The sequence below is a fragment of the Marmota marmota genome, unplaced genomic scaffold (genome assembly GCF_001458135.2).
Source record: "Marmota marmota marmota unplaced genomic scaffold, marMar, whole genome shotgun sequence".
Classification (NCBI taxonomy): domain Eukaryota; kingdom Metazoa; phylum Chordata; class Mammalia; order Rodentia; family Sciuridae; genus Marmota; species Marmota marmota.
The window spans coordinates 10,512,886-10,539,720 of NW_026000093.1; the positions used below are offsets into that span (position 1 = coordinate 10,512,886).

Genomic DNA, 26,835 nt, shown 5'->3' on the forward strand with positions numbered 1-26,835 from the left:
GTCCCTGTGGCCAGAGGATGAAAGCCAACTTTCCAAGTCTAGTCGGGATCAACTCAGGCCACTAGGCACTGTGTTTTCACCAAAAGAAAACCTTCTGGGAACTGTGTGTGGATCAGGCGCCATTCCCACCTGGACACAGGACCATGGGAAACGTGGCCCAGGACACCTTCCGGCCACCTGGAGGACACACTCAGACCAGTACAAAAGCACCACTGTGCCACCGTCACTGATGTAGGTGAGACTCTGGGCTCAGATATGCTCTCCAGAAGGTTTCAGGACTCTGAGTCCTATGGGCGAAGGCCCCTCTCCCACCAGTTCTCAGTCTCCCTAGGACCTGTGGGCGACCACCCCCAGGCTCCCTGTGCTCAGACTTCTCTGGGTCCTCTGGGGGAGCTGTCCTCTCCCGCTAGTGCTGAGACTCACTGGCCCGGGCCTTGAGGGTGAGTGTGAGTGCCCCTTGCCCATCATTGCTCGGTCCCCCCGAGTTTCTGTGGGGGAGCGCTCCTCCCTCACCAGTGCAGACTCCTCTCTGTGTCCTGAGGTGGAGAGCCACAGAGCCAGCAGGGCTCAGACTTCTCTGGGTCCAGGGAGGGAGTACCCCGACCACAGCAGCGATGGGTCTCCTCTGGGAGTCTCTGTGGGTGAGCGCCCCTCAACTAAGAGGGAGTGATCAGTCTTCTCTGAATCCAGGGCCAAATTTCCCTAGTTAATCCTGGCTCAGTCTCCTCTGGGGCCTGTGGGTGAGCGCCCCTGGCCTACCAGGGGTCAGCTTTGTCTGGGCCTAGTGCTTAGGCTCCCCTGCCCCAGGGTCCTCTGAGCCCTGTGGAGGAGCATCCCTCACCCAGCCTTTCCAAGTCTCCTCTGGGTGTCCTGGGTGACTGACCTCGCAGGGCTCATTCTATTCTGAACCCCAGGCGACCTGGCTCATCTAAGGAACTCTGGGCTGGAGAGGCCCTCCCGCTAATGGAGCTCCACCAAATCTGGCCTGACCACAGGGTCCAGATCACCACCCCATGCAACCTGGGAGAAAAGGGGACACTTCCTCATTCCAACAAGCTCTCTTGGCCTTTGTGCTACCATGTGGTCAGGCCTCTCACCTATACCTGAGACCACAAGAGCATCCACCTTGAATCTCCATGCCCTCAGCACCAAAGATCTGGCTGGGTCCCTCATTCTGCACACCTTTGCTCATCTCACTGGGTTCTCCTGGATCAATTAACACGGCCGACGCTCCTGGGGCGCCCATGGCCCTTGTTAAAAATCCAAATATCCAAGGACACTCAGGAACTTCTGGAAGGACACACCCCTTAGGACTCTGTTGTCACAGGAGGAGAAGCCTTCTGGGACCCAAGGATGGGCTGCTAGGCACAAGTAGACAAGAGCGAAATGTGAAATGGGGCCCAGGACAATCTCCCACCATCTTGTATCCATCCTCAGTCCTGTGAAAAAGCACCCCTGTCCCACCCTCCCGGAGGTCCCTGAAACACTGGGCTGAAGGAGAATCCCCACAAGGTTCCAAGGACTCTGAGTCCTGTGGGGGAGCGCCCCTCTCCCAGCAGCACTGAGTCCCCTCTGGGTCCTGTGGGTGTGTGCCCTTGGCCTAACAGGGCTCTGTATCTCCTGGGTGCTGCTTTTTCTGTCTCCCCTCACCTTCCATTGCTCAGAGTCCTCTGAGCCCTGGGGGTGAGTGCCCCTCCCCCACCAGTGCTCAGTCTCCTCTGGGCCCTCTTGTTGTGTGCCCCTTGTAAACCAGGGGGCGGTCTCTTCTGAATCTTGTGGGTTTGCCCCCCTTGCCCTCCAGTGCTCTGGCTCTGAGACCTGCAGGTGAGCGTCCCTCACCCAACAGTGCTCAGGCTCCTCTGGCTGGCTACCCGCTGCCCAAGCAGTGCTCAGGCTCCTCTGGGTCCTCTGGGGGAGCGCCCCTCGCCCAGCTGTGCCTCAGTGTTCTCTGGGTCCTGTGGGTGAGCGCCCCTCACCTAACAGTGCTCAGTCTTGCCTAGAAACTGTCCCATCATCTCCTCTCACCTGCCATTGCTCAGGGTCCTCTGGGCCCTGTGGGGGAGCGCCCCTCACCCACCAGTACTCAGTCTCCTGTGAGCCTTGTGCCTCCTGGCTCTCCTACTGAACTGTGAGGGTGGGTCTCCTTCCCTCCAATGCCAGGACACCTCTGTGGCCTGAGGAGGGTGTCCAGGTGCACATGACTCAGGAAATTTGGTCATCTCTGGACACCTCCTCTTCCCAACCACCTTCCTGGCCTGTCTTTGCATCATTCACACAGGCCTCTCCCCATGCCTGAAACCACAGAGGCCGTCCTTAGTGGATCTCCATTGAAACAGCACCAAGGATCTGGCTGCATCACTCCTTGTAAGGTATTTCCACGACCTGGCACGTGTCACTGTACTCTTGTGGCCCACTGCCCCATGCCCAGGATTTCGGAGGTCCCTGTGGCCAGAGGATGAAAGCCAACTTTCTAAGTCTAGTCAGGATCTCCTCAGACATGCCAACAGGCACTGTGCTTTCACCAGAGAGGAAACCTGTCGGGGTTTTTAGCCCCCCATTCCCTCCTGACCTGTGGGAGAGATTGGGAAAGCCAGCCCCAAGCAGGAAGAACCAAAAAAGGGAAGGCCAACTGAACACCAGCACCCAGCCCTCCCTCTCTAGAGGACAATCAGATGTGTCAGGGAGACCAGGCAAAGAAGTATCTCGTTTAATGAGAAAACACACACAGCTAATATAATGTACAGGAGCCAGTCAGGATAAAGGTCAGCAGGATGGAGAGAGTTCACGAGTACACCCATCCTACAGGTAGTAATGGGAGACCTGAGTTGTCCCTGAGGGCAGCAGGGTTCTGAGCCTATTCTAGAGGTGGTCCCATTCTTCATCACATGGCAATGCCTTCTGGCTAATCGCCAGATACTGTCTTAGCCACATGTGGCCCCAGGACTGGGAAGCAGGTAGCAGCCAGCAAGTTAAGTTTCCTCTTTTTCTGATGCAACATGCCCCACATGTTACATCATGCCCTACAGAAACCTTCTGGGAACTGTGTGTGGATCAGGCGCCATTGCCACCTGGACCCAGGACCATGGGAAACGTGGCCCAGGATACCTTCCCACCACCTGGAGGACACACTCAGACCTATACAAAAGCATCACTGTGCCACTGTCACTGAGGTAGGTGAGACTCTGGGCTCAGATATGCTCTCCAGAAGGTTTGACTCTGAGTCCTATGGGCAAAGGCCCCTCTCCCACCAGTTCTCAGTCTCCCTAGGACCTGTGGGCAACCACCCCCAGGCTCCCTGTCTCAGACTTCCCTGGGTCCTCTGGGGGAGCCCTCTTCTCCTGCCAGTGTTGAGACTCACTGGCCAGGATCTTAAAGGTGAGCGTGAGCACCCCTTGTCAATCAGTGCTCAGTCCCCCCGAGTTTCTGTGGGGGAGCGCTCCTCCCTCACCAGTGCAGACTCCTCTGTGCATCCTGAGGTGGAGAGCCACAGAGCCAGCAGTGCTCAGACTTCTCTGGGTCCAGGGAGGGAGCACCCCGACCACAGCAGCGATGGGTCTCCTCTGGGAGTCTCTGTGGGTGAGCACCCCTCCCCTAAGAGGGAGTGATCAGTCCTCCCTGAGTCCTGGGCCAAGTTCCCCTAGCTACTCATGGCTCAGTCTCCTCTGGGGCCTGTGGGTGAGCACCCCTGGCCTACCAGTGCTCAGTCTTGTCTGGGCCTAGTGCTTAGGCTCCCCTGCCCCAACCTTGATCAGGGTCCTCTGAGCCCTGTGGGGGAGCACCCCTGGCCCAGCCTTTCCAAGTTTCCTCTTGGTTTCCTTGGTGGGTGCACTTGGCCCAGCAAGGCTCATACTTTTCTGAGCCCCAGGTGACCTGGCTCATCTAGGGAACTCTGGGCAGTAGAGGCCCTCCTTCTAATGGAGCTCCACCAAATCTGGCCTGACCACAGGATCCAGAGCACCACCACATGCAACCTGGGAGAAATGGGGACACTTCCTCATTCCAACAAGCTCTCTTGGCCTTTGGTGCTGCCATGTACTCAGGCCTCTCACCTATGCCTGAGAACACAAGAGCATCCACCTTGTATCTCCATGCCATCAGCGCCAAGGATCTGTCTCTGTCCCTCATTGTGCACACCTTTGCTCATCTCACTGGGTTCTCCTGGATCCATTGACATGGCCTGTGCTTCTGGGGTCCCCGTGGCCCGTGTTAGAAAACCAAATATCCAAGGATGCTAAGGACCTTCTGGGACACACCCCTGGGCACTCTGTTGTCATCAGAGGAGAAACCTTTTGGGACCCGTGGATGGGCTACAAGGCACAGGTTGACAGGAGCAAAATGTGAAATGGGGCCAGGGACAATCTCCCACCATCTTGTATCCATCCTCAGACCTGTAAAAGGGCACCCCTGTCCCACCCTCCCGGAGGTCCCTGAGACATTGGGCTGAGGGAGAATCCCCACAAGGTTACAAGGACTCTGAGTCCTGTGGGGTGGCGCCCCTCTCCCACCAGTACCGAGTCCCCTCTGGGTCCTATGTGTGTGTGTTCTTGGCCTAATAGGGCTCTGTATCTCCTGGGTGCTGCTTTTTCTGTCTCCCCTCACCTTCCATTGCTCTGGGTCCTCTGAGCCCTGGGGGTGAGTGCTTCTCCTCCACCAGTGCTCAGTCTCCTCTGGGTCCACTTGTTGTGTGCCCCCTGTTAGCAAGTGGGTGGTCTCCCCTGTATTTTTCTGGGTGGGCGCCCCTTGCCCTCCAGTGCTCTGGCTCTGAGACCTGCAGGTGAGCGCCCCTCACCCAGCTGTGCTCAGGCTCCTCTGGGTCCTCTGGGTGAGCGCCTCTCACCCTGCAGTGCAGGCTCCTCTGGGTCCTGTGGTAGAGCAACCCTCACTTAACAGTGCTCAGCCTTGCCTAGAAACTGTCCCATCATCTACTCTCAAGCGTCATTGCTCAGGATCTTCTGAGTCCTGAGGGGGAGCGCCCCTCGCCCACCAGTACTCAGTCTCCTGAGAGCCTTGTGCCCCCTGCTCTCCTACTGAACTGTGAGGGTGGGTCTCCATCCCTCCAATGCCAGGACACCCTCTGTGGCCTGAGGAGGGTGTCCAGGTTCACATGACTGAGGAAATATGTACATCTCTGGACACCTCCTCTTCCCAACCACCTTCCTGGCCTGTCTTTGCATCATTCACACAAACCTCTCCCCATGCCTGAAACCACAAAGGCCGTCCTTAGTGGATCTCCATTGAAACAGCACTGAGGATCTAGCTGCATCACGCCTTGAGCGGTATTTCCATGACCTGGCCCTGGTCACTGTACTCTTGAGGCCCACTGCCACACGCCCGGATTTCTGAGGCCCGGTGACAGCGGATGAAAGTCAACTTTCCAATCTAGTCAGGATCTCCTCAGACATGCCAACAGGCACTGTGCTTTTACCAGAGAGGAAACCTGTCGGGGTTTTTAGCCCCCCATTCCCTCCTGACCTGCGGGAGAGATTGGGAAAGCCAGCCCCGAGCAGGACGAACCAAGAAAGGGAAGGACGACTGACTGCCAGCACCCAGCCCACCCTCTCTAGAGGACAATCAGATGTGTCAGGGAGACCAGTAAAACACGGATCTCATTTAATGAGAAAACAACAGCTAATATATTGTACAGGAGCCAATCAGGATAAAGGTCAGGAGGATGGGGAGAGTTCATGTGTACACTCATCCTACAGGCGTTAATGGGAGACAGGAGCTGTCCTAGTGGGCAGAAGGGTTCTGAGCCTATCCTAGAGGTGGTCGAGTTCTTCATCACAATGCATGCCAATGCCTTCTGGTTATCGCCAGATGCTATCTTAGCCACATGTGGCCCCAGGACTGGGAAGCAGATAGCAGCCAGCAAGTTAAGTTTCCTCTTTTCTGATGCAACATGCCCCACATGTTACATCATGCCCTACAGGAACCTTCTGGGAACTGTGTGTGGATCAGACGCCACTGCCACCTGGACCCAGGACCATGGGAAATGTGGCCCAGGACACCTTCCCGCCACCTGGAGGACACAAAAAGACCTGTACAAAAGCACCACTGTGCCACCATCACTGAGGTAGGTGAGACTTTGACCTCATGTACGCTCTCCAGAAAGTTTCAGGACTCTGAGTCCTATGGACGAAGGCCCCTCTCCCACCAGTTCTCAGTCTCCCTACATCCTGTGGGTGACCACCCCCAGGCTCCCTGTGCGCAGACTTCTCTTGATCCTCTGGGGGAACCCTCCTCTCCTGCCAGTGCTGAGACTCACTGGCCAGGGCCTTGAGGGTGAGCATGAGCGCCCCTTGCCCATCAGTGCTCAGCCCCCCGAAGTTTCTGTGGGGGAGCGCTCCTCCCTCACCAGTGCAGACTCCTCTGTGTGTCCTGAGGTGGAGAGCCACAGAGTCACCAGTGCTCAGACTGCTCTGGGTCCTGGGAGGGAGCACCCCGCCCCCCAGCAGTGATGGGTCTCCTCTGGGAGTCTCTGTGGGGGAGCACGCTCCCCTAAGAGGGAGTTATCAGTCTTCTCTGAGTCCTGGGCCAAGGCCAAGTTCCCTAGCTACTTATGGCTCAGTCTCCTCTGGGGCCTGTGGGTGAGTGCCCCTGGCCTACCAGGGCTCAGCCTTGTCTGGGCCTAGTACTTAGGCTCCCTTGCCCCAATCTTGATCAGGGTCCTCTGAGCCCTGTGGGGGAGCACCCCTGGCCCAGCCTTTCCAAGTCTCTTCTGTGTATTCTGTGTGGGTACCTTTGGCCTAGCAAGGCTCAGTCTTTTCTGAGCCCCAGGCCACCTGGCGCATCTAGGGAATTCTGGGCAGGAGAGGCCCTCCTGCAAATGGAGCTCCACCAACTCTGGCCTGACCACATGGTCCAGATCACCACCACATACAATCTGGATTTGAGAAATGGGGACACTTCCTTATTCCAACAAGCTCTCTTGAGGCCTTTGGTGCTGCCATGCAGTCAGGCCTCTCACCTATGCCTGAGACCACAAGAGCATCCGCTATGAATCTCCATGCCATCAGCACCAAGGTTCTGGCTGGGATCCTCATTGTTGCACACCTTTGTTCATCTCACTGTGTTCTAATAAATCAATGCATTCAGTTGATCAAATTTAAGAAATAAAATGAATTGTCTAAATATCCTCTATTTTCTAAATAGAAGGCTACTTAAAAAAAAAAAAAACTAGTTCTGTTAAAAAAACGGGATCAATTAACACGGCCCATGCTTCTGGGGTTCCCGTAGCCTGTGTTAGAAAACCAAATATCCAAGGACGCTCAGGACCTTCTGGGACACGCCCCTGGGCACTCTATTGTCAACAGAGGAGAAACCTTCTGAGAACCATGGATGGGCTGCAAGGCACACGTTGACAGGCGCAAAATGTGAAATGGGGCCCGGGACAATCTCCCAATATCATGTACCATCCTCAGACCTGTGAAAGAGCACCCCTGTCCCACACTCCTTGAGGTTCCTGAGAAATGGGGCTGAGGGAGAATCCCTACAAGGTTCCAAGGACTCTGAGTCCTGTGGGGGAGCGCCCCTCTCCCACCAGCACTCAGTCTCCTCTGGGTCCTGTGGGTGTGTGCCCTTGGCCTAACAGGGATCCATTTCTCAGGGTGCAGTTTTCTGTCTCCCCTCACCTTCCATTGCTCTGGGTCCTCTGAGCCCTGGGGGTGAGTGCTTCTCCCCCACCAGTGCTCAGTCTCCTCTTGGTCCTCTTGTTGTCCCTTGCCCACCAGTGCAGGCTCCTCTGGGTCCTGTGAATGAGTGACCCTCACTTAACAGCACTCAGTCTTGCAAGATCTCAAGCACCATTGCTCAGGGTCCTCTGGGTCCTGTGGGGGAGCGCCCCTCGCCCACCAGTACTCAGTCTCCTGTGAGCCTTGTGCCTCCTGGCTCTCCTACTGAACTGTGAGGGTGGGTCTCCTTCCCTCCAATGCCAGGACACCTCTGTGGCCTGAGGAGGGTGTCCAGGTGCACATGACTCAGGAAATTTGGACATCTCTGGACACCTCTCTTCCCAACCACCTTCCTGGCCTTTCTTTGCACCATTCCCACAACCTCTCCCCATGCCTGAAACCACAGAAAAAAGGCCAACCTTAGTGGATCTCCATTGAAACAGCATGGAGGATCTAGCTGCATCACAAATTGAGTGGTATTTATACGACCTGGCACATGTCACAGTACTCTTGTGGCCCACTGCCCCATGCCCGGATTTCTGAGGTCCCTGTGGCCAGCAGATTAAAGCCAACTTTCCTATCTAGTCGGGATCTCCTCAGACATGGCACCACGCACTGTGCTTTCACCAGAGAGGAAACCTGTCGGGTTTTTAGCTCCCCATTCCCTCCTGACCTGCGGGAGAGATTGGGAAAGCCAGCCCCAAGCAAGAAGAACCAAAAAAGGGAAGGCCAACTGAACACCAGCACCCAGCCTTTCCAAGTCTCCTCTGGGTGTCCTGGGTGGGTGCCCTTGGCCCAGCTGGGCTCATTCTTTTCTGAGCCCCAGGCCACCTGGCTCAACTAGGGAACACTGGGCGGGAGAGGCCCTCACGCTAATGTAGCTCCACCAAATCTGGCCTGACCACAGGGTCCAGATCACCACCACATGCAACCTGGGAGAAATGGGGACACTTCCTCATTCCAACAAGCACTCTTGGCCTTTGGTGCTGCCATGTGGTCAGGCCTCTCACCTATGCCTGAGAACACAAGAGCATCTGCCATGTATCTCCATGCCATCAGCACCAAGGATCTGGCTGGGTCCCTCATTGTGCACACCTTTGCTCATCTCGCTGGTTTCTAATAAATCAATGCATTCAGTTGATCAAATTTAAGAAATAAAACAAATTGTCGAAATGTCCTCTATTTTCTAAATAGAAGTCTACTTAAAAAAACTAGTTCTGATAAAAAACTGGATTAATTGACACAGCCCACTCTTCTGGGGTTCCCGTGGCCCGTGTTAGAAAACCAAATATCCAAGGAAGCTCAGGACCTTCTGGGACCCAAGGATGGGCTGCAAGGCACAATTTGACAGGTGCAAAATGTGAAATGGGGCCAAGGACAATCTCCCACCATCTTGTATCCATCCTCAGACTTGTGAAAGAGCACCCCTGTCCCACCCTCTGGGAGGTCCCTGACACAATGGGCTGAGGAAGAATCCCCACAAGGTTCCAAGGACTCTTGAGTCCTGGGGGGAGTGCCCCTCTCCCACCAGCACTGAGTCCCTTCTGCATCCTGTGGGTGTGTGCCCTAGGCCTAACAGGGCTCAGTCTCCCCTGGATGCTGCTGTTTCTGTCTCCCCTCACCTTCCATTGTTCTGGGTACTCTGAGCCCAGGGGGGGTGAGTTCCCCTCCCCCACCAGTGCTCATTCTCTTCTGGGTCCTCTTGTTGTGTGCCCCTTGTTCGCAGGTGGGCGGTCTTCCCTGAATGTTTTTGGGTGGGCGCCCTTTGCCCTCCAGTGCTCTGGCTCTGAGACCTGCAGGTGATCGCCACTCACCCAGCTGTGCCTCAGTGTTCTCTGGGTCCTGGGGGTGAGCGCCCCTCATTTAACAGTGCTCAGTCTTGCTTGGAATCTGTCCTATCATCTCCCCTCAAGCGCCATTGCTCAGGGTCCTCTGGGCCCTGTGGGGGAGCTCCCCTCGCCCACCAGTACTCAATCTCCTGTGAGGCTTGTGCCCCCTGCTCTCCTACTGAACTGTGAGGGTGGGTCTCCTTCCCTCCAATGCCAGGACACCCTCTGTGGTCTGAGGAGGGTGGCCAGGTGCACACAACTGAGGAAATATGTACATCTCTGGACACCTCCTCTTCCCAACCACCTTCCTGGCCTGTCTTTGCATCATTCACACAGGCCTCTCCCCATGCCTGAAACCACAGAGGCCGTCCTTAGTGGATCTCCATTGAAACAGCACCGAGGATCTGGCTGCATCACTCCTTGTAAGGTATTTCCACGACCTGGCACGTGTCACTGTACTCTTGTGGCCCACTGCCACATACCCAGGATTTCTGAGGTCCCTGTGGCCAGAGGATGAAAGCCAACTTTCTAAGTCTAGTCAGGATCTCCTCAGACATGCCACCAGACACTGTGCTTCACCAGAGAGGAAACCCTCTGGGAAATGTGTGTGGATCAGGCGCCATTCCCACCCCGTCAGGACCATGTGAAACGTGGCCCAGGACACCTTCCCACCACCTGGAGTACACAAAAAGACCTGTACAAAAGCACCACTGTGCCACCCTCATGGAGGTAGGTGAGACTCTGGGCTGAGGGAGAATCCCCACAAGGTTCCAAGGATTCTTGAGTCCTGTGGGGTGCGCCCCTCTACCACCAGCACTCAGTGCCCTCTGGGTCCTATGTGTGTGTGTTCTTGGCCTAATAGGGCTCCATTTCTCAGGGTGCAGTTTTCTGTCTCCCCTCACCTTCCATTGCTCTGGGTCCTCTGAGCCCTGGGGGTGAGTGCCCCTCCCCCACCAGTGCTCAGTCTCCTCTGGGTCCTCTTGTTGTGTGCCCCTTGTTAGCAAGTGGGCGGTACCCCCTGAATTTTTCTGGGTGGGTGCCCCTTGCCCTCCAGTGCTCTGGCTCTTGAGACCTGCAGGTGAGTGCCCCTCACCCAGCTGTGCTCAGGCTCCTCTGGGTCCTCTGGGTGAGCGCCTCTCACCCTGCAGTGCAGGCGCCTCTGGGTCCTGTGGTAGAGCAACCCTCACTTAACAGTGCTCAGTCTTGCCTAGAAACTGTCCCATCATCTCCTCTCAAGCGCAATTGCTCAGGGTCCTCTGAGTCCTGTGGGGGAGCACCCCTCGCCCACCAGTACTCAGTCTCCTGTGAGCCTTGTGCCTCCTGCTCTCCTACTGAACTGTGAGGGTGGGTCTCCATCCCTCCAATGCCAGGACACCCTCTGTGGCCTGAGGAGGGTGTCCAGGTGCTCATGACTGAGGAAATTTGGTCATCTCTGGACACCTCCTCTTCGCAACCACCTTCCTGGCCTGTCTTTGCACCATTCACACAGGCCTCTCCCCATGCCTGAAACCACAGAGGCCGTCCTTAGTGGATCTCCATTGAAACAGCACCGAGGATCCGGCTGCATCACGCCTTGTAAGGTATTTCCACGACCTGGCACGTGTCACTGTACTCTTGTGGCCCACTGCCACACGCCCGGATTTCTGAGGTCCCTGTGGCCAGAGGATGAAAGCCATCTTTCCTATCTAGTCAGGACCTCCTCAGACATGGCACCACGCACTGTGCTTTCACCAGAGAGGAAACCTGTCGGGGTTTTTAGCCCAGCTCCCCCCCTCGTTCTCTCTTGACCTGTGGGAGAGATTGGGAAAGCCAGCCCCGAGCAGGACGAACCAAGAGATGAAAGGTCAACTGACTGCCAGCACCCAGCCCTCCCTCTCTGGAGGACAATCAGATGCTTCAGGGAGACCAGTCAAAGAAGTATCTCGTTTAATGAGAAACACACACAGCTAATATAATGTACAGGAGCCAGTCAGGATAAAGCTCAGCAGGATGGAGAGAGTTCACGAGTACACCCATCCTACAGGTAGTAATGGGAGACCTGAGCTGTCCGTGAGGGCAGCAGGGTTCTGAGCCTATTCTAGAGGTGGTCCCATTCTTCATCACATGGCAATGCCTTCTGGCTAATCACCAGGCGCTATCTTAGCCACATGTGGCCCCAGGACTGGGAAGTGGGTAGCAGCCAGCAAGTTATATTTATTTTTTAGTTCTCAGCGGACACAACATCTTTGTTAGTATGTGGTGCTGAGGATCAAACCCGGGCCGCACGGATGCCAGGTGAGCGCGCTACCGCCTAAATTTCCTCTTTTCTGATGCAACATGCCCCACATGTTACATCATGCCCTACAGGAACCTTCTGGGAACTGTGTGTGGATCAGGCGCCACTGCCACCTGGACCCAGGACCATGGGAAACGTGGCCCAGGACACCTTCCCACCACCTGGAGGACACACTCAGACCAGTACAAAAGCATCACTGTCCCACCCACACGGAGGTAGGTGAGACTTTGGGCTCAGATATGCTCTCCAGAAGGTTTCAGGACTCTGTGTCCTATGGGCTAAGGCCCCTCTCCCACCAGTTCTCAGTCTCCCTAGGAACTATGGGCGACCACCCCCAGGCTCCCTGTGCTCAGGCTTCTCTGGGTCCTCTGGTTGAGCCCTCATCTCCTGCCAGTACTGAGACTCACTGGCCTGGGCCTTGAGGGTGAGCGTGAGTGCCCCTTGCCCATCAGTGCTCAGTCCTCCCAAGTTTCTGTGGGGGAGCGCTCCTCCCTCACCAGTGCACACTCCTCTGTGTGTCCTGAGGTGGAGAGCCACAGAGCCAGCAGTGCTCAGACTCCTCTGGGTACTGGGAGGGAGTGCCCCGCCCCTAGCAGTGATGGGTCTCCTCTGCAGGCTCTGTGGGGGAGCACGCTCCCCTAAGAGGGAGTGATCAGAATTCTCTGAGTCCTGGGCCAGGTTCCCCTAGCTAATCATGGCTCAGTCTCCTTTGGAGCCTGTGGGTGAGCACCCCTGGCCTACCAGTGCTCAGTCTTGTCTGGACCTAGTGCTTAGGCTCCTGTGCCCCAATCTTGATCAGGGTCCTCTGAACCCTGTGGGGGAGCAACCCTGGCCCAGCCTTTCCAAGTCTCCTCTGGGTGTCCTGGGGTGGGTGCCCTTGTCCCAGCTGGGCTCATTCTTTTCTGAGCCCCAGGCCACCTGGCTCATCTAGGGAACACTGGGCGGGAGAGGCCCTCCTGATAATGGAGCTCCACCAAATCTGGCCTGACCACAGGGTCCAGATCACCACCCCATGCAACCTGGGAGAAATGGGGACATTTCCTCATTCCAACAAGCTCTCTTGGCCTTTGTGCTACCATGTGGTCAGGCCTCTCACCTATGCCTGAGAACATAAGAGCATCCGCCATGAATCTCCATGCCCTCAGCACCAAGAATCTGTCTCTGTTCCTCTTTGTCATCTCTCTGAGTTCTAATAAATCAATGTTTTCGGTTGATCAAATTTAGGAAGTAAAATGAATTGTCTAAATATCCTCATTTTCTAAATAGAAGGCTACTTAAAAAAACTAGATCTATTAAAAAACCGGATCAATTGACATGGCCCACACTTCTGGGGTCCCCTTGGCCCATGTTAGAAAACCAAATATCCAAGGACGCTCAGGACCTTCTGGGACACGCCCCTGGGCACTCTGTTGTCACCAGAGGAGAAACCTTCTGGGACCCGTGGATGGGCTGCAAGGCACACCTAGACAGGATCCAAATGTGAAATGGGGCCAGGGACAATCTCCCATCATCTTGTATCCATCCTCAGACCTGTGAAAGGGCACCTCTATCCCACCGTGAGACCTTGGCCTGAAGGAGCCACACAAGCCACACAAGGTTCCAGGGTCTCTGAGTCCTGTGGGGGAGCGCCCCTCTCCCACCAGCACTCAGTCCCCTCTGGGTCCTATAGGTGTGTGCCCTTGGCCTGACAGGGCTCAGTCTCCCCTGGGTGCTGCTGTTTTGTGTCTCCTCTCATCTTCCATTACTCAGGGTCCTGGGAGCCCTGGGGGTGAGCGCCCCTCCCCTACCAGTGCTGAGTCTCCTCTGGGTACTCTTGTTGTGGGCCCCTTGTTCCCAGGTGGGTGGTTTCCCCTGAATGTTTTTGGGTGGGTGCCCCTTGCCCTCCAGTGCTCTGGCTCTGAGACCTGCAGGTGAGCGCCCCTCACCCAACAGTGCTCAGGCTCCTCTTGGTCCTCTGGGTGAGCGCCTCTCGCCCTGCAGTGCCTCGGTTTTTTCTGGGTCCTGTGGGTGAGCGCCCCTCGCTTTACAGTGCTCAATCTTGCTTGGAAACTGTCCCATCATCTCCCCTTAGCCACCATTGCTCAGGGTCCTCTGGGTTCTATGGCAGAGTGCCCCTCACCCACCAGTACTCAGTCTCCTGTGAGACTTTTGCCTCCTGGCTCTTCTATTTAATTTTGAGTATGGCTCTTCTACTGAACTGTGTGTGGATCATTGGCCATTCCCACCTGCTCAGGACCATGGCTAATGTGGCCCAAGACACTTTCTGCCATCCTCAGACTAGTACAAAAGCACCTTATTTGCATCTAAATGTGACTCAGGTGAGTCCTTATCAGGGGTGATAACAAGACTCCCTGTAGATATCCTCAGGTTGCAGCCTATAGGAACAGCAGAATAGGGGAACCTCAGTCTTTGGCTCCTGGGGGTCTCAGCGTTTTGAAAGTTCCAAGAGCCAAGTTCTGCCCATGGCCATACGTGGGTCTACACATTCACATGAAGTGTACATTGCACTGAGGGAAGGTTTGGCCCACAGAGCCAGCTCTGTCCCATATCCCAACCTGAAGTTCGAGTTTAAAGAAATCATACTTACCTTCATTCAAAGCAATCCACAGGAACTTTTAGGATAAAAAGAATCCACTGAAAGCTAAGGGGTCTAGCAAATGCCTCTACCCTTGTGAGGCCTTAGGACAGGGCACTTGGAAATGTAAATTAAAACCAAGATGGGAGATCAGTTGTCACCTTCCTGATCTGCAAATTCTTTCATAAGATGAAAATATCAAGTGCCAGTGAGGATGAATTGCTATTTCCAAATAGCAGTCTCTCCCACAAAGGGCTCTGCTCTGGCCACTTACCCTTTGCCTTGAGAGAGGCCACACTGCTGCCTGCCAGTCCACATGGCACTCTCCCAGCAGCCCTGTAGTATTCTTCTGCAAGGCTCCATCCCTCAGCACCGCCCTGGCCAGGCTTACCTGTCAACATCAATCAGGGCATGGCCACAGAACTGGTGCCATCACCATCCTGTGGCTGGGGTAGTTTTTGTCTTTGGCTGGGAATGTGGCTGCAGATTGTGGAGCTTACAGGGCTGAGAGGATGGGTCCAGTCCATAGATGAAAGGGACAGAATGATGGGGACCATAACTAGAAAAGAGGATCTGGCCCACATGGTTTGAGGAATGACACTGACTTGAGGTGCTTCTGCCCCTGCAGGGAAGAAGTGGTTGTAGTAAAAGATGAATAAAAATATGTGCCATCCTCCAGATGCAGAGGCAGAGTTTCAAAGGCATCCAGACCACAGATGTCCCCTACCCTCCATGAGGATGGCCTCTTCAGCCCTGCTGAGTGGAGAGGAGCCTTGGGCCAATCCAGCCCTGGTCAGAGGTGGAGTGGCTGCATCTTCCAAGTGTGTTCCTGGTCAGCTTCGGGCAGCTGAATGTGCAAGGCTTTGCTGCTTTGCTGGCCTCTGCCTCCCTGCTCACAGTCCACAGAGAGGCCCATGTGGCCTGGGGGGCAAAAATCTCAGGTGCTCCTTCCATGCAGGCCATTGATTCCTCCTGCTCTGATCTTTTCTACCTTCCCCAAGTCTTCCACAGCAATGTGTGCTCGTTTTGTAATAAAAAATAATTTAATTGCATGTAGAATAATTTCTCAAAGACCCTGGGAGTAAGTCAACAGTCAGGGTCACCTGTTCACTGTGCTTATGCCTCATTGATTCCAGAGCTGAGGCTTCCATGAGCCTGTCCTCATCATAGATGGACTCCCAGCGAGAACTTCAGGATCCACACTTTGGGAGGGGGAGGATGAGGAAGAGATGTGAAAGTTATCAGCTCCACCAAGAGAAAGGGTCTGGGTTAGGGGTTGTACCCAGGTACATGTACCCTGAGGGTTGATGAGGAAAGAATGGGGCTCAGACAGCAAAGATCTCACACCTGGGGTGGGGAGGATGGGGAGTGAGCTGGGAGGGTAGGACATCCTCACAGATGTCCCCAGTGCCCTTCATAGTGGAGACCCACAGAGCCCTGGAGAGAACTGTTGCCCCATGAGGTGAAAGGGGGTCCTAAGAACTTGAACAGGGCCTTGAATGCAGCCAGGGAACCTGGAGTGTGGGTTGGGCAGGAAGGCAGGTGCTGACCAGAGCCACTCCTCTTCTGCAAGCCCACCCACTGCCACACCTGGCAGGCCTCAGGCAGGTGCTTCAGGACTCAGGTAAAAGGTCAGCCTATGTACTACTCTTTCTAAGCCTGTGTTGTATTCAAATTTGGCTACAAAGGCTCTTTGGACACCAACTCCTTATGGTCTGTCATTTCCCCTCTAATAAGGGACCAGATCAGACCAAAGGATGGGAGAATTCCATCCCAGTGACACAGGGCCCAGACCACTTGGTGGACAATCAGTAATGTCTTCAGAAAAAGTCACTGAGATGGGGCACTTGTCAGAGTGAAGCTGGCCACATGCTAACCCTAACCCAAACCAGGCCCTGCAGAGGCTTTGGAGCTGGGTTCCCAGGTCGTCCACTAGGTGGAGCTGGTGGACATCTTTGCCCTTTGGCCCCTTATCCTCAAAAGCTCTGGGTGCCCTTGTGGGGATATCTGCACCAACCCTGTAATAAAGGGTCAGATGACACGGAGCCCCACATCACTCTACACTACGGGATGGACAAGATGAAGGGACTGTGACAGGGCCTGATTACATCAGAAAATTTCAAAGACGCTCCAAGGGACTGGGGATATAGCTCAGTTGGTAGAGTGCTTGCCTCACATACACAATCCCCAGCACCACCACCACCACACACAAAAATGCTTGCCTCAAAGAAACTCCAAATAGCATTTTTCTCAGTCCCTGCTATTTCCTGACCATGTCCCATGCCTAGGCCAAAGCCCTGGCCCAGGACCCTGCTCCCTAGCAGGGCCCACCAGGTCTGCACTCCTGTGTCTCCTGGCTTTGTTCCCATAGATCCCTGTGCTTCTAAGGGACATGGAGGCATGTCTGCTTCTTCCTTGCCTTGGCCACATTGGGATTAAATTTATTTTCTTTTACTTCTGATGCTGGCAATCACCCCAATCTAGTCTCTAGGGACTCCAGATTCTTAGGCCCCACGAATAAAAAAAGTCCTACCCTGTGCCTGCTCCCCAGCTGGGGCTCCCAAGTGTCCCCAGCCTGCTAACCCCGAGCCCCTCACTAAGGCACTTTTGATATCCCCTGCATAGCCAGTAGGCCATAGGCAGCCTGGGTCTGTGTTATCCCAGCTTCCTGGGTCTCCTCAGGCCTCCCTGGACTCCCCAACATTCATCTCTTCTCCCCTGTGCCAGGCTTCCACAGCAAGTCTTCCTAAGGGCATGGAGCCCCCACCTTCCTGGACCACCCCAAGCTGCTCCCGGGTTTCCAGGCAGGTTGCTGGGGCACAGTCAGGGTTGGAGGCAGAGCCACAGAGGAGGACCACTGAGTCCTAACCTGGAAGTCCATTCCATGTTGAATCTCCCCCTCTCCAGTTCTGCATTCTGGGAAGCATCAGCTGGAGTCCAGACCACTGGAGATATTTGAAGGACAGTGGGTAGAGTCCTTGGTTGGGAAGCCCCTGGCATCTGGGCTAGCAGTTGGAAAGACTGTGTGGATCAGTGGTGTTGGGAGTCCATAGCTCCAGGGTCTGAGGATGTGGAATTGTGTGGTGTGGCTGCTGTCCTGTGGATATCCAAGTGTGGCCTGGGCTGAGGGGGGCAACATGAGGGCTGGGGCCTGAGTCCTCAGTATATTGCTAGAAGTGGCTGTGGTGGGAGGGGCTTAGAAGGGCAGAAGGAGGGTGAGCCTCAAGGGAAGCTGGAGCCCCTCTTCCAGGGCCCACCCCACACAGAGGAGCCACAGGACACAGGGACCCATGTGCAAAGAACTGTCCAAACACTGGCCATATAATAAGCCACAAAAATTTCAATGTCATTCAAAGAAGGGTGTGGTTGTACAGTGAAATGTGTATGTATGTGGTGTGTGAGGTGGCCTGATTGCAGAAAAACCCATTTTGGTGTGCCAGCTTAGGTGTTTATACATGGCTCTGGGCAAAGCATGGAGCAAGCGCTATGTTAAACAGTCATGGTATCAAAGCTGTGGTCTTCTTTACTATCCCGGTTCATCCCACCTCATCCCATCTCTCTTCCTACAACTTCCATCTGGGTTCACCCCCACCTTCTGGCTTTCAACCTCTGGGCCAAAGAAGTTGGCTGAAGGTGGTCCCACAGGTGAGCCTCAGGGTCTTTTACATTTGAAATAGGCCTTGAAGGTGCTCATTTGTGTCTACTCTTAGCCTTCAGGTAGGTGAGGCCAGTGTTTGAATAAGACTAACCATTGAGGCTCCTATTCAATATTACTACTGTGTTTTCTGGCTCAGAACTCTTTAAAGGATAAGAAGATTTGTACACATGGGCTCTTTCCACTGTTTTTACCCATCCTAGTCCTACAATTTTTACTCCCCATTTTTGTTAGGTTCCTGTAATTGAATTTCCCCAGGTGCCTTTCCTTTTTTATCCCCGCCCACCATGTGTTTGATCCCCCTTATTGGGGATTTCCTACTCGACCTGGTGTTGCCAAAATCTCAGTCCTTTTCCCAAGGCCACTCCAATATAGAGGACAAGATTCTGAAAGTAAGGGAAAAGGAGGTTTCTTGCTTTGCTAGCAAAGGCAAAACACAGGGGATTCCTGTCCCCCAGGCTGTGATTCTGCCCACCAGCAGGACAGGGAGGTTTTAAGGAGGTGACTCAAAAGGCCACATCCCACTGTTCTCTGTTGGAGTTGTAATTCACTCATTAACTTGGGAGAGCCATTTCTGAGATCTTCCAGTACCATCTCCAAAGTCTGGATTACTTCATTCCTATGGTGAGTGTGTACTCAGGGAAGATAAATCTGCCTAGGATGGGAAAGAAAGGTAATTCTGTTTCCCCTGATATTAGGGAGGGGGAGAGATTAGGGAGGAGGTGGGAGAGAAAAAAAATGTTCATTTAAAAAATAAATATTTTTAAATGACCACCCCACAGAGAAAAGGAACTGACCTGATCTGCTCTACAGTACAGAGCAGCAGAGGCTATATTCAAAGCATAAAGCAGACTCCTGTTACACTGGGACTCAACTCTGTGCATGCCCTCCCATCCTATTTTCCTTGGTGTGATCATGTAGCACTTCACCTCCTGAATATAGCGCCCCCCCCCCACACTGTGCTGCTTATTTTAAAAGGGACATGTTTTTCTTTTCCTCCTCTCCCTCTCCCACTCCTTAACCTGGGGGCTGAGAACAAGATTCCCTTGAGATATGTGTCCTCCAAGGATCATGTCGCCCAAAGAACTAGAAAGTGACTATCTCCCAAATCAACAAGTGAAAATCAACACTGCACCTGGGACTCCCTGTCAGGGAACTCCTGTAACGTAGCCTTTGAAGAGCTTCTTCAAAAGCCCTCTGTTTTCCCTCATGTCTGCCACAGGACCAGCGCAAACTTCATGAAAGAAGGTTTGGTGCATAAGAAATTGGTAGTGAGTCTTAAGTTAAAGAGACAGATTCTCATTACCTTTAACCCCAGCTCCGAGATGGCTTCTCCTAGCTCCTGCCTCCAGCCACCTAATGCAGTAGTGAGGTTTACAGAAGAGACCAGCAAGAGAGAGAGAGCATGCCAGGGAGTGAGTTTTTATTGGGGAACAAAAAATTCCAGGGAAAATCCCATCCAATGAAGGTTAAGGGGGGCAGCATCCCAAGGTCAGGGCCGGCGATTGGGCCTTGAGTTCAGCAGCCAGGCACACCTCTGCATGGACAAGCCCTCAGACCTGGGAAAGGATGTGGAATGGCTCAGACACAGCTGTGTTTAAATGCCTCTCACCCAGCCAGGGAGGTAACTCAAGTCACATGCGAGGATGGCCTCCCACATATTTCCCCTTTTTTCTTTTAAAAAGCAGGTGATGATTTACTCTCTTGTGTCTCTGCACTCTCGCTCTGAAGACTCGCCATCCTATAATTACAACACAAAAAAGAATTAACAGAAAAGAGAAACAATCCAATAGTGTACCAGGCCGAGTGTTTAAGAATATTTTCAGGGTTAAATCCATGTAATTCCTTCAATATTTGATTAGCCAAAGAAGAAGGATCCAAAAAATCAGCTCTATTATTTTGAATATCTTGGATATGGTGATGGAGTTCCAAAAGATCCAAACTATTATTATTATTTTGCCAAATACCCAACAAATGGTTCTTAACCTTCTCCCAATCCCAGAGAGAAGCATTGTATTTGGGAGCTGTAACACACACATATTTATAATTTGCGTGGCATTTAAGCCTTTCTTTAAACTTTAAAGCCGAAAGTTCATTTCCTATATTTATAACAGTCGCCTCTGAGGCATTTAACTGAGTCTCAATCCTTTCATCAATATTTACTTGATTGCGCAGAGCCTTGAAAGTATTTTGGGCTAAATTATTAAGAAATTTTGCATGTTGAATATTTTGAGATAAAGTTATTGAGGCTGTGACAGTGGATGCAATGAAAGAAACCAAGGCCAAAGCTCCCACAATTATAATTCCAATAGCATGTTTAGGTCTTGCTAGTTGGGTATGAATTTGCTGTAAGACTTGAAAACCAGCATCAGCATAGCATGGCTCTGAAATATTAGCAGGCAATAAAATAAAAGAGGGCTGATGAAGTATCAGCACTCCTTTTTCTCTATTATATCTAGTAATACAATTGGTTAGGTTACATTTGCTACATTTGTCACAACATATCTGTCATCTATCCATTTAGTTTTTACATTTCCAATTATTAAAACGTAAGGAGATTGAACACAGGCTCATAAGCCATAAGCAAGATCCCTCCTTACAGCTCTTGCCAACAAATTTTGGTAAAGGCTCGTCTGTAAAATGTAAGAATTCTGAGGCAGCAATTAAGTGCCAAACATCTTTTTGAATACCACCCTCACTGTAAGTCAAAATATTACTGACAAATCCTGCAGGTGTCATAGCAGAATTTTTTTGTAATTGTCTCTTTATCAATTTTTGGAGACCAGTCTAAAATATACCACTACCTTTAGACACCTTATGTTGTACAGGAAAAGGATTTACACAATCTATCCATTTAGGAATGGTGCCAATCTCAATTGTAGAACTATTTGGACAGTGAGGTATTTGTGGAGAAATGACGTTTGTTATGAGAAAGTCCCATTTTAATCACTGATCTAGTATAAGGTTGTAAGTCTCCATAAATAGTATGATTAGTCAGTCTAGGTTTTCCAACCGCTGTCTTTTCCTCAAATGGTACTCTCAGACAGCCAGCATTTTTATCGTGGGACAAACACAAAGGTAATTGAGCTCTTTAGCCAGAATAATTAAATCTAGTCACATGATTGGGAGTAATATGAGTATCTGTAAATCCTCCCATCATGAATGAGCCATTAGTAAACATTGGAATAGATTCTCCAGTCCACCCAGCTGGGTGTACCAGGAGTGGACCTGGGAAATATGTCCAGTAAGTGTCTGCTCGGCTCCCTTTTACCTGACAGTCCAGCAGGGCAATCACCGTAGCTACCATCATCAATGGGGTCTTATTTCTTCCTAGGAGTCGAATCATTCGTGAAGCTTGTGTTGTCAGCTTCTTCACATCTTCCCATGAGATCAGCTTTTCAGCTGGGTCATATTGCTTCCTCTTCATTCTTCTTCAATATCTCTTCCTTTTGAATGGGGGCTTCTCCCGGCCAATCTTCAGTCGCTTGAATCTCGGTTCTATCTCTTCCATGTCTGATTGTGCATTCAGGCATCCAGATAGGAAGGAAAGCACCTTCTGGAAAAATACAAGCATGTATTTTTCTGTCTCACATAGTCACTGGATCTGGGCTTTTCCATTGATGAATCTGTAAGTCTTTCCACAAAACTCTGCCTAAAGGGCCTGTTGTTGTGGAAGACATGTCTCTCTGTGTCACAATTTTAAAAATTTAAAACAAACAAGGCATGGTTGAGGCTATTTTGGGGAGTCATAAACCTATTCCCCCCTTTTAAGTTTTGTAATTGCAGCTTAATAGATAAATGAGCTCATTCCACAATGGCTTGCCTTTGGGGATTATAAGGAATTCCTGTTTTATGGTTCATTAGAAACTCTTGGCAAAATTGTTGAAAAGAATAGCTTACATAAGCTGGTGCATTATCTGTTTTAATCTGTAAAGGCCATCCTAACACAGCAAAGGCTGCTAGGCAATGAGAAATTAGATTTTTTTTTTTAAAGAGAGAGTGAGAGAAGAGAGAGAGCGAGAAAGAGAATTTTAATATTTATTTTTTAGTTATCGGCAGATACAACATCTTTGTTTTGTATGTGGTGCTGAGGATCAAACCAGGGCCACACGCATGCCAGGCGAGCGCGCTACCGCTTGAGCCACATCCCCAGCCGCGAGAAATTAGATGTTGAGTATTTTCTTTTGTACGTGCTGTGGCAAAAATGAATCTGGAATGTGTATCAACTATTACATGTACATAACATTGCTTACCAAATTGAGGAATATGAGTTACATCCATTTGCCATATTTGATTTGGTTTTAATCCACGGGGATTTACCCCTGATGGCAGAGATGGAGTGTGAATAACACACTTAGGACAGTGACTTACAATTTGACGAGATTGTTCTCTGGTAATATCAAATTTTTTACATAAGCTAGAAGCATTCTGATGAAGTAAGGAATGTGAAGCTTTTGCACAATCATATGGAGACATATGTTGACAAACAGCTTCTAATTTATCAATCTTGACATTACCTGAAGTTAAAGGTCCTGGAAGATTAGTGTGAGCTTGTATGTGTCCTATGAAACATGGGTATTTTCACATTTGCACCGCCTTTTGTAGATCATGAAATAATTTAAATAGCTCTTGTGATGAGGTATATCCAATAACTGAAGTTTCAATATTTTTGGTGACTCTGACTGCATATAAGTTGTCAGAATAAATATTAATAGGCTTATTTGTAAAGTAATTTAAGGCACAGATGAGAGCTTGCAGCTCTGCTCTTTGGGAAGAAGTATATGAGGTTTGTATTACCTCTGTGTGAACACAGCTGTAAAAACCTGCTTTACCTGAGCTTGAACCATCAGTGAACACCAATAGGGCTCCATCTATGTGCTGGGCACGTACAACCTTTGGAAAAATAAGTGGTGTTATTGATGCAAATTGAATAATTTTATCATGAGGGTAATGGCTATCTATTTGACCAGGAAAATCAGCAAAAGCTATCTACTATAAACTAGAAGCTTGAAAAAGCCAATTATTTTGTTGAACAGAAAAAGGAATAATTATAATATCAGGTTCAGATCCAATTAATTGTAAAACTCTCATCCTACCTTTAATTACTAAATGAGCAATAGAGTCATGAAAAGGAATTAATGTCTTTTGTGGAGACTGGGTTAGATGAATCCACTCAATAACTCCCCATCTTTGCCATATGGCTCCTGTTGGGGTATGCACAGTTGGAAATATTAATAAATACACTAGTTCTTTAGGATTGACTCTAGTAAGCTGTGCATTTTTAATTGCACTTTAAACCTTTTTTAAAGCTGTCCTAGCCTCTATTGTTAGCTGACATGGAGAGGTTGGAGAAGGATTTCCTTGCAATATCTGAAATAAAGGACTTAAATCAGAAGTAGTCAGTTTTAAGGATGGCCTCAGCCAATTAATATCTTCTAATAATTTTTGAAAGTCATTAAGGGTATATAACTCCTTAACTTTTGTCTGTGGATTTTGAGGATGGATTGTACGTCCTTGAATTATCTGACCTAAATATCGAAAGGGAGGCATCTTTTGTATCTTTTGAGGAGCAATGCATAAACCCATTGTTGTAAGTGAAGCCTCTAACTGAGTAAAAATTCCTGAAAGTACTTCTGGATTAGCATAAGCCAATAATATATCATCCAAAAATGAATGATATATGCATCAGGAAAGTTATACCTTATAGGAGCTATTGCCTGACCCACAAATTTTTGACATAAGGTAGGACTGTTACGCATCCCTTGAGGCAGGACCTTCCAGCAATATCTTTTAACAGCTTTTTAAAAATTAATTGCTGGGACAGTGAAAGCAAATTTTTCAAAATCTTCAGGATGCAACCTTATTGAGAAAAAACAATATTTTAGAACATTACCATCAAGCTATAGTTTAAAGGGATAGCTGTGGGGGAAGGAAGTCCTGGCTGTAATGATCCCATAGGCTGAATCACATGATTTATTGCCCTTAAATCTTGTAGTAACTCCAATTACCTGACTTTTTCTTAATAACAAAAATGGGGGTGTTCCAAGGACTAAGTGTTGGTTCTATATGACCAGCCTGAAGTTGTTCCTCAACTAACATATGAATTATCTTAAGCTTTTCCCCTGAGATGGGCCACTGATAAATCCACATAGGCTCTTCTGAGAGCCAGGTGGTCTTTTCTGCTGTCTTTCGGAGAGACACTCAGGGTCCCTAGTAAAAATTTTGGTTTGGAGTATTTACTAATCTCTGTCAAGGAGACTGGTTTGTAAGCAGATACTCTCCTTGATAAGTTCCCTCACTATCTCCAGGAAGAAGCCCTTGATTAATTTCCTCAATTGATCTCATAGAATTTGGAGTTATTAATAACAATCCCATTTTAGCTAAAATATCCCTTCCCCATAGGTTTGCTGGTAAGGACTCTAACACATAAGGTTTAAAAACTCCACTGTTCCCATTAGGATCCTCCCAATGGAGATAATTTGCACTTTGAGCTGGCTGTGAGATTTGTCCAATTCCCTCTAGGTTAGCTTGCTCAAAAACTGGGAAGAGCTGGAATTTGCTTGTATCTTCCCCAGGTTTCTGCGCCTTCCTAATACCTCGCTGGAATGGAGTAAGAAAGTCATTTCTAACTCAGAGTACCTGTTAAAGTTTGTCTTTTTAATAGACAATGGCCGAATTCAAATAGCCTGGGCAGGTGCCGTTAAACACAGCCTGTTGAAATTTCCTGGTAAATCCTGGATTTCATTGTCCATTTCCTCTCCCTCAGACTGCGACTCCTCCATGGATTCTCCACTGCCACCATCTTGAATTTGGGCTTGTAAGCCACGTGGGAGAGAAGGACTTTCTATCTCTCTAGAAATCTCTTCCGGACTTTCCTCTCTGGAAGGAGGACCTTCTATCCCTCCGGAGGCTTCCTCTATCTGATTTCCCTCTCTATGATCTTCTTCCAGACTATTCTGGCTGGGCTCAAGCAAGGTTACATTTTTTACTTTCGGTTTCGCTCCGAGGCTTTTTGGTTTTAGCTGGCTTACAGGAAAGGGGATTTCCTTAGTCTCAGGCAGTTTTTCCATTTGAATAGACTTAATAGCTCTCTAAATACCTTTCAATAGATCTTGGTGGGGGGGCACAAACTATGGCCTATGTAATCAAAAAGACAAATGTCTAATGCAGTCTAAGCCTTTTGTATATTCTCAAAATTTTCAGGTAATTCATTAGAAAGGCAGATTTTATGTAATTTCCTTTCCAATTTGTCCCAAGTATGTAAATTTGGTGAATCTTGGTCACAAAACCAAGGGCAACATTCACCTACAACCTTTAAGAATTGTAGCAACTGAGTCTTTTTAATATGCTTTCCCTTCTGATTAATTGTTGTCTCTAAAATAGTCAAATATATGTCCTTATCAGTAGAAGTTGAATTTCCCATTATTAATAGTTTAACGTCTCTTCGCTTAAAAAAGTGCCTGGTACTTCCATGATCCCCAAAATGTCACCAGTTCCTTATTTCTATAGTGCGCACCCTAACTCAACCTACTCAATTTATTATGCCCCACGTTGGGCGCCACTTCTGCCACGCAACCAGAGTGAGCTTCATGAAAGAAGGTTCAGTGCATAAGAAATTGCTAGTGAGTTTTAAATTAAAGAGACAGACTCTCATTACCTTTAACCCCAGCTCCCAGATGGCTTCTTCTAGCTCCCGCCTCCAGCCACCTAATGCGGTGGCGAGGTTTACAGAAGAGACTAGCGAGAGAGGGAGAGCACGCCAGGGAGTGAGCTTTTATTGGAGAACAAAAAATTAAAGGGAAAAATCCCATCCAATGAAGGTTAAGGGGGGCAGCATCTCAAGGTCAGGGCTGGCGATTTGGTCTTCAGGTCAGTGGCCAGGCATGCCTCTGTATGAACAAGCCCTTGGACCTGGGAAAGGGTGGGGAATGGCTCAGACACAGTTGTGTTTAAGCACCTCTCACCCAGCCAGGGAGGTAACTAAAATCACGTGTGACGATGGCCTCCCACACTCATGGGCAGAATCACAGCCTTCGGGGCAGGAGTCCCCAGTGTTTCTCCTTTGCTAGCAAAGAAAAAAAAAATCTTTTTCCTTTTTCTTACAGCCATGTGCTTGTTATTGGATAAGCATTGGGGATAAGGTATAAGGTCCTTGCTTAGCATCTGGATGGCCAACTAAAGTGACAGTCTCCATCTTAAGGAAAAAGTTTGGCTTTCCTGCCTAAGGGTGTTTCTGAGAAAGGCTCACCAGTCCCTCATACCAACCCAACCCCTAACCACAGCATTAGGACCTGCTCAGCTCTGATTCCTGAGCCTGCCCCATAAAAGTCCTAGAACCAAGCCTGTTTTGCCTCTCTCTGCCATATAGAGATGGCCTTTGTCACCTCTGACAAATAAACTCTCATGTGTATCTCTGCCTGGTCTCTGTCTTCATTTCTTGCTTACCCATCTCTCATTCCTAACTTTCTCTTCATGAGGACCAAGCTTTCAAGAACAACATTTTTTGAGTCACATGAACATGAACCTCTGGGTTGTGCTGACCACAAAGCAGCACTTCACCCTCAAGCCCAACAATAGATTCTCCTACCTTGGTCTGTAAATGGAATCACATGGCTGCCATGGTACTCGCCTGGGCCATTTTCCTGCAGTTTCTGACCCGCTTTTGAGGTCCTTTGTCAGATTCAGGGATGGCAGTTTCTGACTGCACTCAAAGACCACCACAGAAAGCAGCAGAGTGTGTCTTCTCCAAGGAGGACCGTTGTGCTACCCCTGGGTGGTGCATGGAACCCCAAGTTGAAGACCAAAATGTTAGAAATGCCAAGGTGCTGCAA

At 50.4% G+C, this 26,835-nt stretch overlaps 2 long non-coding RNA genes across 3 annotated transcripts in view; one reads left to right on the forward strand and one right to left on the reverse strand.

Annotated features, from left to right (window-relative positions):
* The first annotated feature begins 3,044 nt into the window (after window positions 1-3,044).
* Window positions 3,045-26,835, forward strand: part of LOC125610555 — a 36,529-nt gene continuing 12,738 nt past the window's right edge. Inside the window, exons 1-3 of one of the 2 annotated variants that reach the window (XR_007340550.1) lie at window positions 3,045-3,170; window positions 5,930-6,073; window positions 11,846-11,984. This is a non-coding gene — a long non-coding RNA (uncharacterized LOC125610555). Of the gene's footprint in view, window positions 3,171-5,929; window positions 6,074-11,845; window positions 11,985-26,835 lie in introns of those variants that run through there. The other variant, XR_007340551.1, reaches the window with a different exon arrangement.
* LOC125610554 lies at window positions 19,289-25,285 on the reverse strand. The gene is made up of 4 exons (XR_007340549.1): window positions 24,644-25,285; window positions 22,837-22,897; window positions 21,276-21,560; window positions 19,289-19,745 (listed from the first exon to the last, which is right to left on the reverse strand). It is a non-coding gene; the product is annotated as an uncharacterized LOC125610554 (long non-coding RNA).